We start from the raw sequence: 15,786 nt of genomic DNA on the forward strand, positions 1-15,786 counted from the left end.
ATACTTAAAACTCTGTAGAATTGTTTATATGAAGAAGCAAGGAAGGCCCTGTCTACCCATGATGAAGATAGGTAGCACTGAATTCTTATTATATACCTTTGCTGCAAATGGGGAAAAAAAAACCCTTTGTTGTTCAATTAGTCAAGTGGTTTATTTCAGTCCAAAGTGGAGCCTGAACTAAGAAAATGTTATGTATAGAGCCATGCCTACCAGCAAGGCTATCAGTAATCAGCTTATTTTAATCTTATTTTCTATATATATGTAATTTTCATAAGGAGCAATTACTCAAATATTCTTTTCCAATTTGATAGTACTCCTTTATATTAGCCAAACTACCTCTATTATCTTGAAATGATGGTATTTGTATTTCTGGTTACCTGTTTTCCTTCTACTTTAACCTAAGAATTTTTTTTAATGTGAAATTGATTATCCTAAAAAAATTTTTTAAACCAATACCTTCCATTTTGGGGTCAATACCATGTATTGGCTCCAAGGCAGAAGAGTGGTAATGGCTAGGCAATGGGGGTCAAGTGACTTGCCCAGGATCACACAGCTGGGAAGTGTCTGAGGTCAGATTTGAACCTAAGAGCTCCCATCTCTAGGCCTAACTCTCAATTCACTGAGCCACTCAGTTGTCCCCCTAAATTTTTTTAAATTGTATCTCCTGCCTTTTTTTTCTAAAATGCTTTCATGTAAATATTTTATGGAAAATGAATTTTGAATTAAATCATTGGGGGGGATTTTAAGAATGCCTTTGTTAAGGATGTAAACATTCCTCTGTGTCTCCAAGTTTGGGGTAGCACAAAACAAATATAAAATCACTCTCTCTATATATATATATATTAGTAGAAAAAATAAAAAACATATTTGAATTGCCCTGTCTCTCCCAAAGGAGGCAGAGGTACATACTAATATGCAAATGACATCTTAAACTTTATTGTCACTGAAACCTTAAGAGGGCCTTTTAAAAATGAAAGTTTAAATTGTACCTGAGGTTTTATACAGATTATACAAATTGCTCTTCCTAATAAGATACCAAATGCATGGTCAGTGAATTGATTGTGTGCTAAATAGTTACAACCCTTGTCTAGGCTTGACTGACAGGAGAGCGAATGGCAGTAACCCCTGGATGACTGTATCTGAGACTAATAATTAGAAGTATAATTATCTGGGATAGCCCCATATAACTAGAAGAGAATGATTGTGTAACCACCCACAAAAACCAGCTTACAAGAAAAGGTTGGGCAAAGGTCACACATGTCTCCCCAAATGTTCCAGAGAAGGGATCAGCTAATCTCATGACCCAACCTAAGCATTCTTCATCCCCAGGGTGGCCAATGTTGACTGGACCTCACTAACTGGGAAATGGTCCATACCTTTTTATACTACCCCCACCCTCTCCCTCCCTTGTACTGCTTCCCTCCCCACCAGTTTGTTTGTTACCCTTCTATTTCCCTATATGGTGCAAATAAATTCTCTGCTCCAATGGATTTGATTGTTCTTCCCTCTTTGAGACAATTTCAATACACATAAGAGTTGAGTATTTCCTATCTCTAACCTCTTTACCCTTCCAGTGTATTGATATTCTCCCCCCTCTTGCCATGCATTTCTTTGTGACATAAATTTTCCCCTTTTGTTTCTTTTCCCATTTCTTTTAGTATTAACTTCTTTTTAGCTCTAGTTGTGTGTATATATATACATATGTATTTATGCATACATGTATCTATATACATATTTATGTCTTGGCATTTCATCCTATACAGTTTGTTACTGTTCCCTCTAAGTGTAATTCTTCTAGATGCCCAGGTGATAATAACAATTTTTAAGAGTTACCAATGACCTCTTTTCTTATAGGAATACATATCTTTTTAACTTATTGGGTCTCTGAAAAAAAAGTTTTTGTTATTTATTTTTGTTTTGTTTTGTTTTTCTTTTTTCTCTCTTTTTAAATTACCTTTTGATGATTCTCTTGAGTTCTGTGCTTGGGCATCAAATTTTCTGTTCAAGTCTGGTCTTTTCTTACAAATGCTTGGAATTCATCTATTTTGTTAAATGACTATACTTTCCCCTGTAAGAATATAGTCAGTTTTGCTGGGTAGTTGATTCTTGGTTGTAGACCTAGTTCCCTTGCTTTCCAGACTATTATATTCCATGCCTTTAAGTCCTTAAGTGTAGATGCAGCCAGATCCTGTGTTATCCTCACTGTGGTTCCACAGTGTCTGAATGACTTCTTCTTAGCAGTTTGTAATATTTTTTCCTTGGTCTGATTGTTCTTGAATTTGACTATAATATTCCTGGGTGTTGTCAGTTGGGGATTAAGAACAAGAGATGACTTGTGGATTCTTTCAATCTCCAATTTTACCTCTTGTTCTAGAATATTGGGGCAGTTTTCTTGGATAATTTCCTGTTGCTGGATATGCTCTGAGGCCAAAACCTTGGGAACTGGGTATGGGAGCAATGTGGAATGTTTCTGCTGCTGCAACTAGGCTGCCAGCTCAGGGTTCTGTTTTTCTTCTCTAACTGCTTCCCCACTGCCTGTGTTGGATGCTCTGGGCCCAGCACAGCTTTTCCTCCAAGGTACTCCCTCCAGAACAGTGCCTTTGCCCTACCAGAGGTCTCAGAGCTCTAGGTGGGCAAGGGGTCTTGGGACCTTCTTTCCCCTTAATCTGGAGTGTTCTTGAATTCTGGCTTTTGGGGGCATACCTTTTAAGTTGAGTCCAGCAGGAGGGTTCCTTTGCTTTCTTTTGTTGTTAGGTTTGATTTTCAGTGCCTAGGAGCACTTAGTTTGTAATTGGTAAGGAAGAGTTTTCAGAGGTCTGAACTTTCACTGCCTCTATGCCGCCATCTTCTTCTTCTTCTTTTTTTTTTTTTACTTTAGATGATGTATAATATATTCTGCTTTGACATTTTACATTGAATCTAAGTGTGTGTTATGTTGCCTCACATATGTTTCTTAGAAAACACATAGAGTAGAATTCAGGTTTTTAATCCATCCTGCTATCCACTTCTGTTTAATTGGTCTGTTCATTCCATTCACATTAATCATCATGATTACTGTGTATTGCCCTCCATCATATTATCCCATTTAGATCTTGCTCTATTCCCTTTCACTCTGTTCCTCAATAGTATTTTGCTTTTTGTCACACCCCCAGTTTCCTTTCCTTTTGAAAACCCACTTCCTTTATCTTACTCCCCTTCTACTTCTCTGTAGGGTGATGTAATTCTATACTCCACTGAGTATACTTTCTTTTCCCTCTCTGAGACAGTTACAATGAGAGTAAAATTGAAGCTTTTTCCATCACTACTCTTATCATCTCCTCTCTATATTGGTTTTTCTAGACTCTTTATATTATATAATTACCCCACTCTATCTCTCCCTTATCTTTTCTCCCAGTGCAACCTTCTCTTTCAGCCCCTGATTGATTTTTTACATATCATTTATATCCACATATGTCTGCATATAAATGATATGTAAAAATCACCATGAAAAGGTCATAGAATGTAGTACTCATTTATATATATATATATATGTATATATATATATATATATAATTATTTATAATTCTGGGTTTAATCAGTAGATGTCAATACTGGCTAGGGGTTAAAGTCAGGGAGCAAAAGCAAAAGATATGGGTGTAGTGTCCTTTATAAAAGCCTTTTAATCCAATCAACTCCCCCAGGCCAAAAAGAGACAAAACAAAATGTTTTGTCTGAGGCTAAGGCTGAGTTTTTGTTTAATTTAGGAGGGGTCACAAGCATCTTCTCCTTCAGGTAAAACTATTTCTTTCTTTGAGCAAAACCTCCACTTTTCCTAGCTGGCCTCACCAGGCTTTTTACTTTTCACTTAATTAAAAAAACAAACAAACAAACAAAACTAGAGACACATGGGGAGCAGGACAAGGCCAAAAGTTCCACCAGGTTTTCCTCACCAATATTTAAGAGTAATCTAGCCAGTTAGTATTGTCAGTAAGGGTTGGCTAATTGGGTTGTTTGAGGGTTGGCTAATTGGGCTGTTTGTTCCCTAAGGGAAGGGAGATTTGGAAACAGCTTCCTTGGCTAAGACCTCAGGGTTCTTCCCCTTAAGGTTAAAAAAACAAAACAAAAAAATGGCTGTATTCAATTCAAATTAAGGGGAAAAGAGAAAAAAAATGTTTTATACTCACCTGATCTTGCAGCTGTGTTTTGAACTGCTGAGTTATATCCTTAAAAGACTGATTTGAGGAGGTAATAAAGAGAGAGAGGAAAGAAAAGTTTCACAGAGATTTGAAGGTACTTGTCACAACCTACATATTTTAGCCAGACTGTTAAGGGTAAAAATTAGGGTTTTTGACTGAATATATTATTTTTGTGGTCAATTCCAATAAAATACTTGTCAGTTTGGGATTTTTATGGTGGTTTAGTTAGAATAGGAAGAAGAAATTAAGAAGAAGAGAGTGAGAGAAAAGGGTATAAGATTTCTCCGGCTTAGCCTAAACCAAGGGAAATTCAAGAGTCCTCAGCCACAAGGTCTCCTCAGAAGATTATATCTAACTTGGCTTCTAGCCACAAGGTCTCTTCCAAGATGAGGGGCTTCCTTGGAGGATAGTGCTTTAGGAGGTCAAGGAAGGATGAATCAGCCTAACCACTCACCCAGGTCTCTCAGGGAAAATGCCTCACCTAACCATGCTACAAAGCTTCTCTCAGTAACCTTGCCACCAAGCTGCAAATGCCAAACTGCTGCCAGGAGCTCCCAACCTTGTTGAACCACGAGAGCCCAACATCGCTGAGTGAGGCCAATATCTCTGGGGTGGGGGGAGTGGAGAGAGAGGAAGTGCTGTGAAATATATAGGCAGTTCTTTACATCACTTCCTGCATCTTACATGTACCAATGATAGCTTACGCTTGGCTACAGACAGCCTAGAGGGTCTGTCAGTTGTTTTTGATTTGTCACTTGCTAGCACATGTTGGTCAGAGGCCATCCTCCTCACAGTTAATCCTTAAGTGGGGTATATACATTCCTTGGTTGCTAAAATTATAAAGACAGAGTAGAGTGGAGTAAAACTAAAATTCACACATATCATACATATTATTTTATCTCATCCCATTTACATATACATTATATCATTATATATCATTATATACATCATATGATCATAATCAGCTTACTTCTTCACTCTCTTACTGAATAAATTCCTTCTATCTTCTCTAGTTCTAAGAGTAACTGTTAAGAATTACAGGAATACTTTTTCCATGTAGACATATAACATTTTTGACCACACTGAGTCCCTTAAATTTTTTCTTTCTTATTTACCTTTTTGGGCTTCTTTTGTTTCTAATGTTTGGACTTCAAATATTTTGTTTAGGAATTTCTCAGGAATGCTTGGTAGTCTTCTATCTTATTGAATATCCATTTCCCCCCTAAAAGCATATACTCAGTTAGATAGATGACTCTGGGTTATAACCAAATCTTTTGCCTTCCTGAATATCATATTCCATGCCTTTTAATCCTTTCATGTAGAAGCTGCAGGATCCTATGTGATCCTGACAGTAACTATATGGTATTTGAATGGTTATTTTATGGCTGTTTGAAATATTTTTTTCCTTTGCTTGATAGCTCTTGAATTTAGTGATTATATTCCTGGAAGTTGCCATTAAAGGTTTTCCTTCTGTAGATGATCTGTGAATTCTTTCTATTTCAATTTTATCATCTTTGAGAATCTCTAGGCAGTTATCTTTGAAAATTTTTTTTAATAGCGTATCCAACGTTTTTTCTTGATCATGGCCTTTGGGTAGTCCAATAATTCTCAAATTGTCTCTTTAGATATTTTTTCTAGGTCAGTTGTTTTTTCAATAATATGTTTCATGTTTTCCTCCTTTGTTTTCTTTGATTCTGCTTTATTTCTGTTTTATATGTTTTCTTTGATTCTGCTTTATTGTTTCCTGATTTATTATAAAATCATTAGTTTCTAGATGATCAATTTTGATTTTTAAGACCTGATTTTTCTCTGTCAGATTTTGATTCTATTTTTTTTAATTGGCCCATTTATCCTTGAATCACTTCCCTTTCTCTTTGCATCACTTTCATTTCTTCTTGATTCAATTTCATTTCTCTTTTCCATTTTTCCTCTGCCTTTCAATTCATTTTTGAATTCTTCCAGAATCTGTGTCCAATTCATATTTTTCTTTTGGACTTTAGGTATGTTTCCTTTGCTTTTGCTTTAACTTTCCCCTTCTGTGTCTGTACCTTGTTCTTATATTAATAAAAATTCTTTAGAGTTAGGTGCTTTTTGTTGTTTGCTCATTTTTCTTATCTTTTTATAGGTAGTCTCAATTTTCTGGGAAGTTGGGGTACCCTCTTAAATTTCAGTCCTTCCTTTATGCTATTTTTCAGTTTATTTTCTGAGTTATTACTAGTTTACCAGATAGTCTGAAGGCTGAGAGCTCTGATAGTTCCCTCCCCATGATGATTCAATTGACCTTTGAGATGCTGATAGCTTAAAGACTTTCTTTAGGCTAGGGTGTAAGCTTTTGATCTCAGTATGAACTTGATCAGATGAGGTGCTGATCAAATTCTATCCCCAGGCATAGGTTCAAATTTTTGGTCTCACTGTGACCTTGATTCAATCAGGCACACCCTTGATTGTCCTTTCTGGAGCTTCAAAAATTCTGGGGGCAGACTCCCCTTGAGAGATGCATCCTTACCCCAAAATGTGTATTATGTCCTCATCTCACAGTAAGACTAGGATACCTGGTTTTGCTCTGGGACAACATAGATCAGCCCCGGTCATCCCAAATTGCCCTGGGATGGGACTCAGTACTTCTTCACAAGTTTGAAATTTCAAGAGGTGTGAGTTGACTTGGACCACTGTTGGCCCAGGGAGGCTTTCAGGGTGTGAATATCATCTTAGACTTAAACCTTTGATAGCAGATATACCTCAGTTCCCCAAATGGTTTCTGCCTACATTTTGAGTTTTTCTTTTCTTGAAAGTTGTTTCACTCTGTCTCGTTGATGATTCTCTCACTCCTGAATTCATTTTATGGCAACATTTTAATCTTTGTAAGAGAAAATTTTTGTTGTGAAATGGAGCTGTTGCTCTAGTTACTCCTCCATCTTGGCTCCATCCCTGGAGCATTATACTAACTTTTTTGGTTGAGTTGGTTTTTTCTTCTGTTTTCTCATTTTCCCCATCTATTTATTAACTTTGAATTTTATGTTAAGGTAGGGATCTGCTCATCTGGAAATGATGAGACATTGTCCAAAACTTCAAAATCTTTTCTGCTACTGTTTTTAGGGCTAGTTCTAGCAGTCAACACATTTTTTGTTTCCTTCAAGGTAGTGTGATTAGAAGAAGTATAGTTTCTGTTTTCTATTTCTGTGCTCTGTCTTTACCCAGAAAGGATCTTTGGTCCCTTGTGGCTACAAATACTATTGCTTCTTTTTACTTTGGAAGTGTGATCAGGGCTCCTTCCTTTTTGTGACCAAACATCCTCTTTTGTCCTGGAACTGAGAACCAGAACTATTTATTAGCAACAGAATTGGCAATCAACAATAGCTATATCCAGTGCCTGCAAAAGGTTTCCTAATAGTTTTATGATTAGTTACTTGACCCACATACCCTTTCTTAGCTGACAGCTCCTGAGTCTGTTGCTGCTGCAGCTATTGCTACAACCCCATGTGTTGACTCTGAACAGTCATCTACCTTCGTGTCATGTATGTCTCCTGCTGACTTCTTCATTTTTGTAATGTGAGAAAATTCATCTCTCTCTAAATATTTTTTCTCTATCACCCCCAAATTTTATTTGAGGTATAATTTTGCAGTGATTTGGAGGGAAATATTGATATATCAATTTAATTATTATTTCTAATCTGCTACCTGAACTCTTATTTCCTGAAAAGTTTTTTAAAAGAAAATTTCAAAATTATTTAAGACTATCAAAGGGAAGAAAATTAGGACATGGATTCTAAGGTGAAAATAGAACATTAGTGTGTAAAGCTATTCTTCACTCTCATAAGTATTCAACAATGGGATATAAGTATTTTAAATTTTAAAATGAAGTATTTAAGTTAGCTATGTGAAAGTCTCCTGATAATAACTGCTCTTAAAAACAGATTAATTTTTCAAAACATATTCTGTTATTAGGTTGAAGAGTAACATACAAAGATTCAGTAGCAGTAGCAGTACACTACTACTAGAGGAAAGATATTTCAGTAAGTATTTAAAATACAAAGAAGTGTAATACATAGTCCCTGATGAAAAAGAAAACTAAGGGAGACAGAACACATATCTCAAATGGTTTGCTACAAGATAATATGGTGAGAAATAAGTTGGAACCATACCAAAGTAATTCACAGGAAACTCATCACAACAGGTTGAAGTGTTCAGAAATAAGTAGAAAGTAGGAGGAGGGAAATGGGGCTACACTGTGATCAAACGAGTAGAGGGGAAACTCACATCACCCATCTGGGGACAGGAGTTGTTTGTTAGAGTAGTAAAATAGTGAGAAATAACATTGGAGATGTGTTCGAGTCTTTAAATATTAAGTTAAGGATTTTGCATTAGGTACTCAAGGCAAAGAGAAGTCCCTGAAGATTTTCAGTTCCAGTGTGTGTGTATATGTGTCTGTGTGTGTGAGAGAGAGACTTGCCAATACTTTTACTCAAGATCATAATTAAGGTATCCTCCATACTTTCTTAGTTTCATTTATCCTTCCATATTAATGACTATAAACTTCTCATCCATGGCATATTTTTTTTCTTGAAAAGCATTCCCATAGCCTCCTGGAAATCTCCAAACAGATTCCATAGTATCAACAGAAATTAAGTATCTCTAATAATACCCTCAATGCCAATTCTTTACTCCTTGTTCGACTCACACATTCAAACTCAACATATTTTCAATGCTCTATTGATTGTACTTCTAGATATATCTTGCATATATTACTTTATTTCTATTCCATTAAAAAAACAGTCAGATGTACAAAAATATTCATAGCTGTGCACTTTGTGGTGGCAAAAAATTGGAAAATGAGGGGATGCCCTTCAATTGGGGAATGGCTGAGCAAATTGTGGTAGATGTTGGTGATGGAATACTATTGTGCTCAAAGGAATAATAAAGTAGAGCAATTTCATGGGGACTGGAACAACCTCTAGGAATTGATGCAGAGTGAGAGGAGCAGAACCAGGGGAACATTGTACACAGAGACCAATACACTGTGGTACAATTGAATGTAATGGACTTCTCCATTAGTGGCAATGCAGTGATCCTGAACAACTTGGAGGAATCTATGAGAAAAAAACACTCTCCACATTCAGAGGAAAAACTGTGGGAGTAGAAATACTGAAGGAAAACAACTACTTGAATACATGGGTCAAGGGGGGTCTGGCTGGGGATATAGACTCTAAATGATTATCCTAATGCAAACACCAACAACATGGAAATAGGTTCTGATCAAGGACACATGTAATACCCAATGAAATTGTGAATCAGCTGCGGGAAGGGTGAGGGGAGTGGAGGGAGGGAAATAATGTGATTCTTGTAACCAAGGAATAATATTGTAAACTGACTAAATAAATTAATAAAAAATAAGTAAAAAAATAAAAATAAAAATAAAAAAATAGTAAGAGAATCAACACGATGTGGTAGATATGGAACTGGCTATTGAGTCATAAAGACTTCAATTTAAACCCTACCTTTGAATAGTACTTAAGGTTAAGGTGTGACCTTAGGCAATTAAATTAGTCATTTGGTTTCCAAATCAACTTAAAATTATAAATTGTGGAAAAGCTGATAATTTGTGTTGGATGTTTTTTCCTATGTGGAACTTCCTACATCAAATAAATAAATAATATGTCCTACCCCTTATGTTCCCTGCCCCTAATTGCCCATCATATTGGGAATAACTTTAGGATAAATTATAGATATGCAGACTAATTAGAAGGAAATTTAAACAAACCAAAAATTCAGTAATTAGCATCTGTAGTTTGTGTCACTTAAAAGAGATAGATCGATACAAAGGAAAATGCAGAAGGGATCAACAGAATGTATTTAACTTGATTAGAAGAGATAAGTAGAAACCAATAACATTTCCAAAATTTGAAGTGACAGAATTTTTTCAAAAACCAAGAAATCAACAAAAAGTAATAGAGAAGGTTGATAAAAGGGGAATGAGAGAGATTGATGACTGTTATAGTATATACACTGAGTCTCAAGGATATGAAGAGATTCAGTTGGAGATGTCAAGCAGGCAGTTATAGCTGTAGGAGTGGAACTCATTACAAATGCTTAGGGTTAGGGCTATAAAATTTAGTTATCATGCTAGAAAAGATCATTGAAAATAGGGTGGGAAATAGAATACCTTTGTTGTGGTTATAACTGAAACCAGATATCTAGTCCTCATGCTCTTCAAGTTGCATCCCTTTGTTTTTCTTCTATGATGCTATAGAAGTCAGTAAAGAAAGGTCGTGTTTCTCACTCTGACCTTCTCGCAAGGTTCATGTTTAATTAGAATTTAATACTTGAGACTATAATTAGACTTTAATACTAAGGCTTGGTAACGTGAATGTACAGTATATTTATATCTTAATTCACAATCTTTTAAAAATTCTTTTATTGATACATTGTTTAGTAAAATAAGTCCATCATAAGTCATGCTGTATACAGATTAGCAGGACAAAGAAATTCACCCTAATCATATAGAAAGTATAAATAAGTACATGTTCAAGTACAGAGATATATGATTCTGTCCACAACCACTCATTTTGCCTGTGCACCCTAGGCTTAAGAAACACATTTTAAATGTTCTCTTCTTCCGTTGTTAGATCTTTTATGGTTAACTGGATCAACCAAGATTTCAAATGTTATTCAAATGAGTCAGAAGGTAAAGTTTAAAACTGCATAGTATTAGCTCAATAATCTATATTTATTTGGTTCGGGCTGGTTCACAGAATGTCTTGCTATCCACTGTCTTTATTCTTTTCTACAATCAAATCATGCTCTTCATGTTTTTGTTCTACATTACCAGTTTCTGAGTGGATAGTCATTGTGATTAAAAAAACAACCCAACTTTTGCTATTTATTTCTCCCTAGAACAGTGCTGTTTGAATTCAAGTATTTCTACAGAGTAGAGCTAAAAACTAAAACTACTTTTCCCTGCCTTTTTTCTTGACTCATTTCCAGAATAACTAACCTCCATTTCCCTCTAGGAATAGAGGTAAAGAAACTAAACCTGAGATATCACCAAGTTCCTCAGATTCTTCTATAACAGTTCAATTCAGTTAGAATAAAATGATTTTAATATGTTTCAGAATAGCCAAGTAAATAAAAAAGGGAACCAATATTTTACTTAGATGCAAATATAGTCCCCTTTTAGACAAATATTTATCTGAACCATAACAGAAACTTAGAGACTGAAAAAGTCTGTCCCAGACATATTAAAACTTAATTTGTGCCAACTTGCCACAAAGAGATTTTTCAGGCACTCATTACAATAGGTTAACATAGCTAAATTTTCAGTGTGTCTGCAGGCACGGGTGGTTTTGTTTTATTTGAAATAAAAACATCTTCTACATGTTTATACCTTTTGGACACGTGTACACATAAGGCATACAGTTAAAGTCACCTAGCCAGTGGTCTTTGTTTATATATTCAAATAGTTTACCATCTGCAGTGGCCCTCTTAAAAGAGAACAAGGTAATTTTAAAATGATTTTAATATGGATTTTGCTAAACCCACATTTTTACATTCTATGAATTTTCTCATGTTCCACAAATCGATTCAAATGATTTCCAGTATCCCACCAGTTAAAAAGAAGGGTCTCCGTGATGATTTTGAACCATGGAGTGATATTAATTTCCCGCCTAGCTGTTTTTTCTAGGAGTTCTGCTAGTTCTTGTTTGGTCATGTGACAATAGCTTTTAATTTCATTAGGATCTGGATCTAATGTTACATCTGCCTCACAAACAAGATCGAATCAATGTCATGTTCTCCCATCAGATTCTGCTGAGTAGTGGATTCATGTTAGATAGGAAATATCTTCTGAAGGAACCTGTTCCATGGAGATCCCTAGTTCAGCCGTTAAATGTCTCTGAGCTGCCCGCCTTATTCCTATGACATGATTTCCTTCCAATTCAAACAGGTTGCTTAGTTGATGGCTATAACAAGTGTTTGTAAAACATCCTGGAAAAGTAATTTTAGCATCTGATTTCTGCTGCAGTGATAATTTGTTTTCTGCATTAAAACGAGTCTCAAAGCACCATGTGCTAATCCTTTATCAATGTTTTCATGCAGGTGGCAATTCTTTTTGGTCTCCGCCATGATCTTATTGTCATTTTCATCAATAGAAATGCACAACTCTGCCAAGAGCTGAACTTGCTGCTCATCCAGATCATCTGGACTGATTTCAGGCATTCTTGTAATAGGTTTAATCCTTCCTAAGAAGTTCTTAACTCTGCAGTCTGGTTTGTGGCTTCCCCATTTGGCTGAAGCGGCTCCCCCAAAGGTCAGTAACATTATTCATTGCCACATCTCATGTCTTTTCTCAGTATTCACTTCCTTGACTTCTCTGCAGCTTCTAACATCCACGCTCCTGTTGAGGTCCCAGTGCCAAGGCTCCTCTCCACAGATTGAACCGCTGGACCAGGAGCCACAGATCTCTGTACTGAGACCATTGTGGCTGCTCAAGAGGTGTGAAGTGGAGGAGGAGCCCCAGCCCTACCCCACAATCATTTTTATTCCATCTAACCTTATAGAACTTATGCTGCTACCACCTATTTGACATTTTGGCCTTTATTGCCTTCAATGGTCTAAAAACAACTCTGGACAGCTGAGGAGCCTGTAGAAAGTTTAGCTCTATCTCTGAATCTGTCCGTCATAGAAATTCCTTCTTTGGGGAGCTCATGAAAGCCTCGGGTTTCTTTCTTTCTATTGTTTGTGCATCCTATCATTTCTCAAAACCTACTTGCATAACCTTGGGGAGGACATCAGTTAGTTCTTTTTTTTTTTAATCCTATCTACTTGACCGCAGGTTAAGGGTTATTGCTCAGAGTCTCTGTTCTTGGGCCATTTATTCAGTAGCTATTCATTACATTCTTTAGTCATTCTTTTGTATTCTGCTACCTTCTACTGTGGCATACAACAGGACAAAGGGGCTCCACAGAGAGCTTCGCAAGTACCTCTACTCACTCCACAGAGGGTACCCAGCCCTAATAGTTGGATGAGGAAGACTTACCTCTTACCCCTTTCCAGCCTCAAAAGTTAATATTATGATACCCCAGGCTCTTTAAATTCTACTATCATCATGACCTGAAAAGCAAATTATCTTAGAGCTTTTAATAATCTTCAAGGAGGATATAAGAGACTTTTAGGTGAAGGAATGAGAGAGAGAGATATAAGCAATGACCTTCTAACATAATAGCAAACCCCTCCAACTTCAATTAGAGCTGATAATTCACATTTCCATAATACAGTCATCACATCCTTAGGATTATCCCTAAGGTGCTGAAGGCTGCTATTTACATCATAAGCTACCAACAGTGTGTTTGTTCACCATATTTTTAGGTTGACTATAAATCAGCAAGACTTAATTAGACTTAAAGGAATTATTTACTAAAGCCAAATATTAATAACAGTAGAGAAAAATATTCTTCTAAAAATCTTATTGAGGCAGTTGACTTCTGGTTGCAAAGATTGCAGAGTATGAAACACTTGAAGTGCACCAACCACATTGCAAACAGAAGAACAAAAACACCTTTAAAAGATTACTAGAGTATCGGTATCAACAGAAGAAGTGAAAGCAATGCTCTGGTCCAGAACAGTATTGAGGGATATCAAGAAGGACTCAGCTTACTGGTATGATGACAGAGTCCTGAACAAGCCTTGGTGGAACTAGGACATAATACAAGGTAAACAGCAAGAAAAAAAGCACAGCTGGTTCAAGCCAGCCTGAGAAGTGGACGAGATCAAAACATCAAAATACAGAAAGAATGTGGAGAGAATGCAGCCTCATATATCCTTTAAGTAACAGAGGTTAGGCACAATCCAGACTGGGGAACAATAGGAGGAACTCAGCATAGCAAGGTATAGTCTAAGCAGGCATAGGTAGAATACATGCACACTACTCAATCTGGGATTAAGACAACTGAGCTGACCTCAGGCACTGTAATAGACTACAGTAAAAGCATGAGACAATGTTCTTTCTACTCTAGAAATGGAACTAAGCTTTAGAATATAGACAAAATTGAGGGAGAAAGAGCTCCCAAATGAACAAAAGAAAGAAAAAATGTGATGTTACAAAAAACATTTCAGCAACAGTGATGACCAAAATGCAAACTCAGAACATAACAATACAAAATTTTAAATGTATTACGACTCAAAGGAAAATGTGGAAGGATCTGAAGCTCAAAATGAACTCATGGAACAGCTCCTGACAAGTATAGAAAAAAGATACAAGAAGCTTAGAAGAAAAATTAGAAAGAAAATAATAAAAAAACATCAAGAGGTTAGAACAAAAATTTATTAAAGAAAGCTTTCTACAAAAGGAAATACAATTCCTTACACAGGGAAATAAGTGCCAGAGAAAAGAACAAAGCCTCAGAGAAGAAAATGACTTCTGTAAAAGTTTAAATTAAATCTCAATAATAAAAATATTATAGGGGATTTATTATTATAAGAGATTATATGTTATTGTAAGGGATTTATTAGTGATCATTAGAAATCAAGGAATAAAGAGGATACAAAATAAAGACCACATGCCCATGGCTGAACAACCAGTTCAAACAACCTCCTTACAACAACCAAGCTTGGATCAGGAAATAAAGAGGCAGGACCCTCTACATCCCCACCTGATATCCTCTGTCTACAGGAAGTATGCAATGACAGGAAGTTGGTGGGCTCCTGGGAAATATAGTTCTTTTTTTAGGGTAACAGATTTTCAATTATACAAATTCCCCCCCCCCCAGGTCCATGCAAGACTAGTCTCTCCAATGGATCTTGTAAACATAACCAACTTTGAAATTACAATAATTTGGGGATAAAAGAAAAAGAGAACAAAACCAATGATTGCTAGCCACATTGACAAAAAGTCAGTTAGGGGGAAGTCCCCTTTGGTATAAGAGTGTACATTCAAAATAAATGTACTCAACCCCACACAGTTCAAATCACCACATCCCAAAGTTCACTCTGAATGTTCTGATGCAGCATGTGGTCTGTGCAAGCATCTTAATGGTGCCTCATCCAAAAAGTTCACTTTCTGGATTCAGAGACATAGTGTGTTTCTTATCCTAAAATTACTGTCATAAAGAATTTAAAGTTTGCAATGGGAATGGATGAAGGTTTGTAGGTGGTAAAAGGAAACAGGATCTAGGAGAGATAGCTGATGTTTAGGGTTGACTCAGAAAGAGGAGAGGGGGTTTGAAGATTTTCCCCCTTCACCCTTCCCTCCTTAACTATGGCTGCTCTCCCAGATTTGCCCTTGTCCCTCTTGTGCCCCCTCCACTACTAGAGACTAAGATGTTTCTTCTTAAGAAGATGTCTCTCCCCCTTGATGCTGTTCACTCACACCTGATTCAAAATTTTGGGAAAAGATAACTACTTTAATGTCAATTAGTTGTATAAAGGAATGACTGATAAGGGAAAAGAATGGGAAAGGAAAGCAGGGCAAGAGGGGGTCCCTTTCTCTAGCTAAATCCCTTTTTCTTCCATCCTTGTGTTTGGGGAAAACTAAGGCTTTGGCAGCCTGAGCCCCCTGAGAGATAGTCAGGTTGACTGACCCTAGGTTTGGCCCCTTGGCTACAGTTCAGACCCAGGGCAA

At 36.5% G+C, this 15,786-nt stretch overlaps 2 pseudogenes; both read right to left on the minus strand.

Moving 5' to 3' along the window:
* LOC100618345 (caspase-3-like) overlaps positions 1-7,715 on the minus strand; it is a 34,736-nt pseudogene extending 27,021 nt beyond the window's left edge.
* A 4,000-nt stretch (positions 7,716-11,715) lies between these two features.
* On the minus strand, positions 11,716-12,437 carry LOC100013964 (isopentenyl-diphosphate Delta-isomerase 1-like; annotated as a pseudogene).
* Positions 12,438-15,786: the final 3,349 nt, after the last annotated feature.

The sequence above is a fragment of the Monodelphis domestica genome, chromosome 8 (genome assembly GCF_027887165.1).
Source record: "Monodelphis domestica isolate mMonDom1 chromosome 8, mMonDom1.pri, whole genome shotgun sequence".
NCBI classification, from domain to species: Eukaryota; Metazoa; Chordata; class Mammalia; order Didelphimorphia; family Didelphidae; genus Monodelphis; species Monodelphis domestica.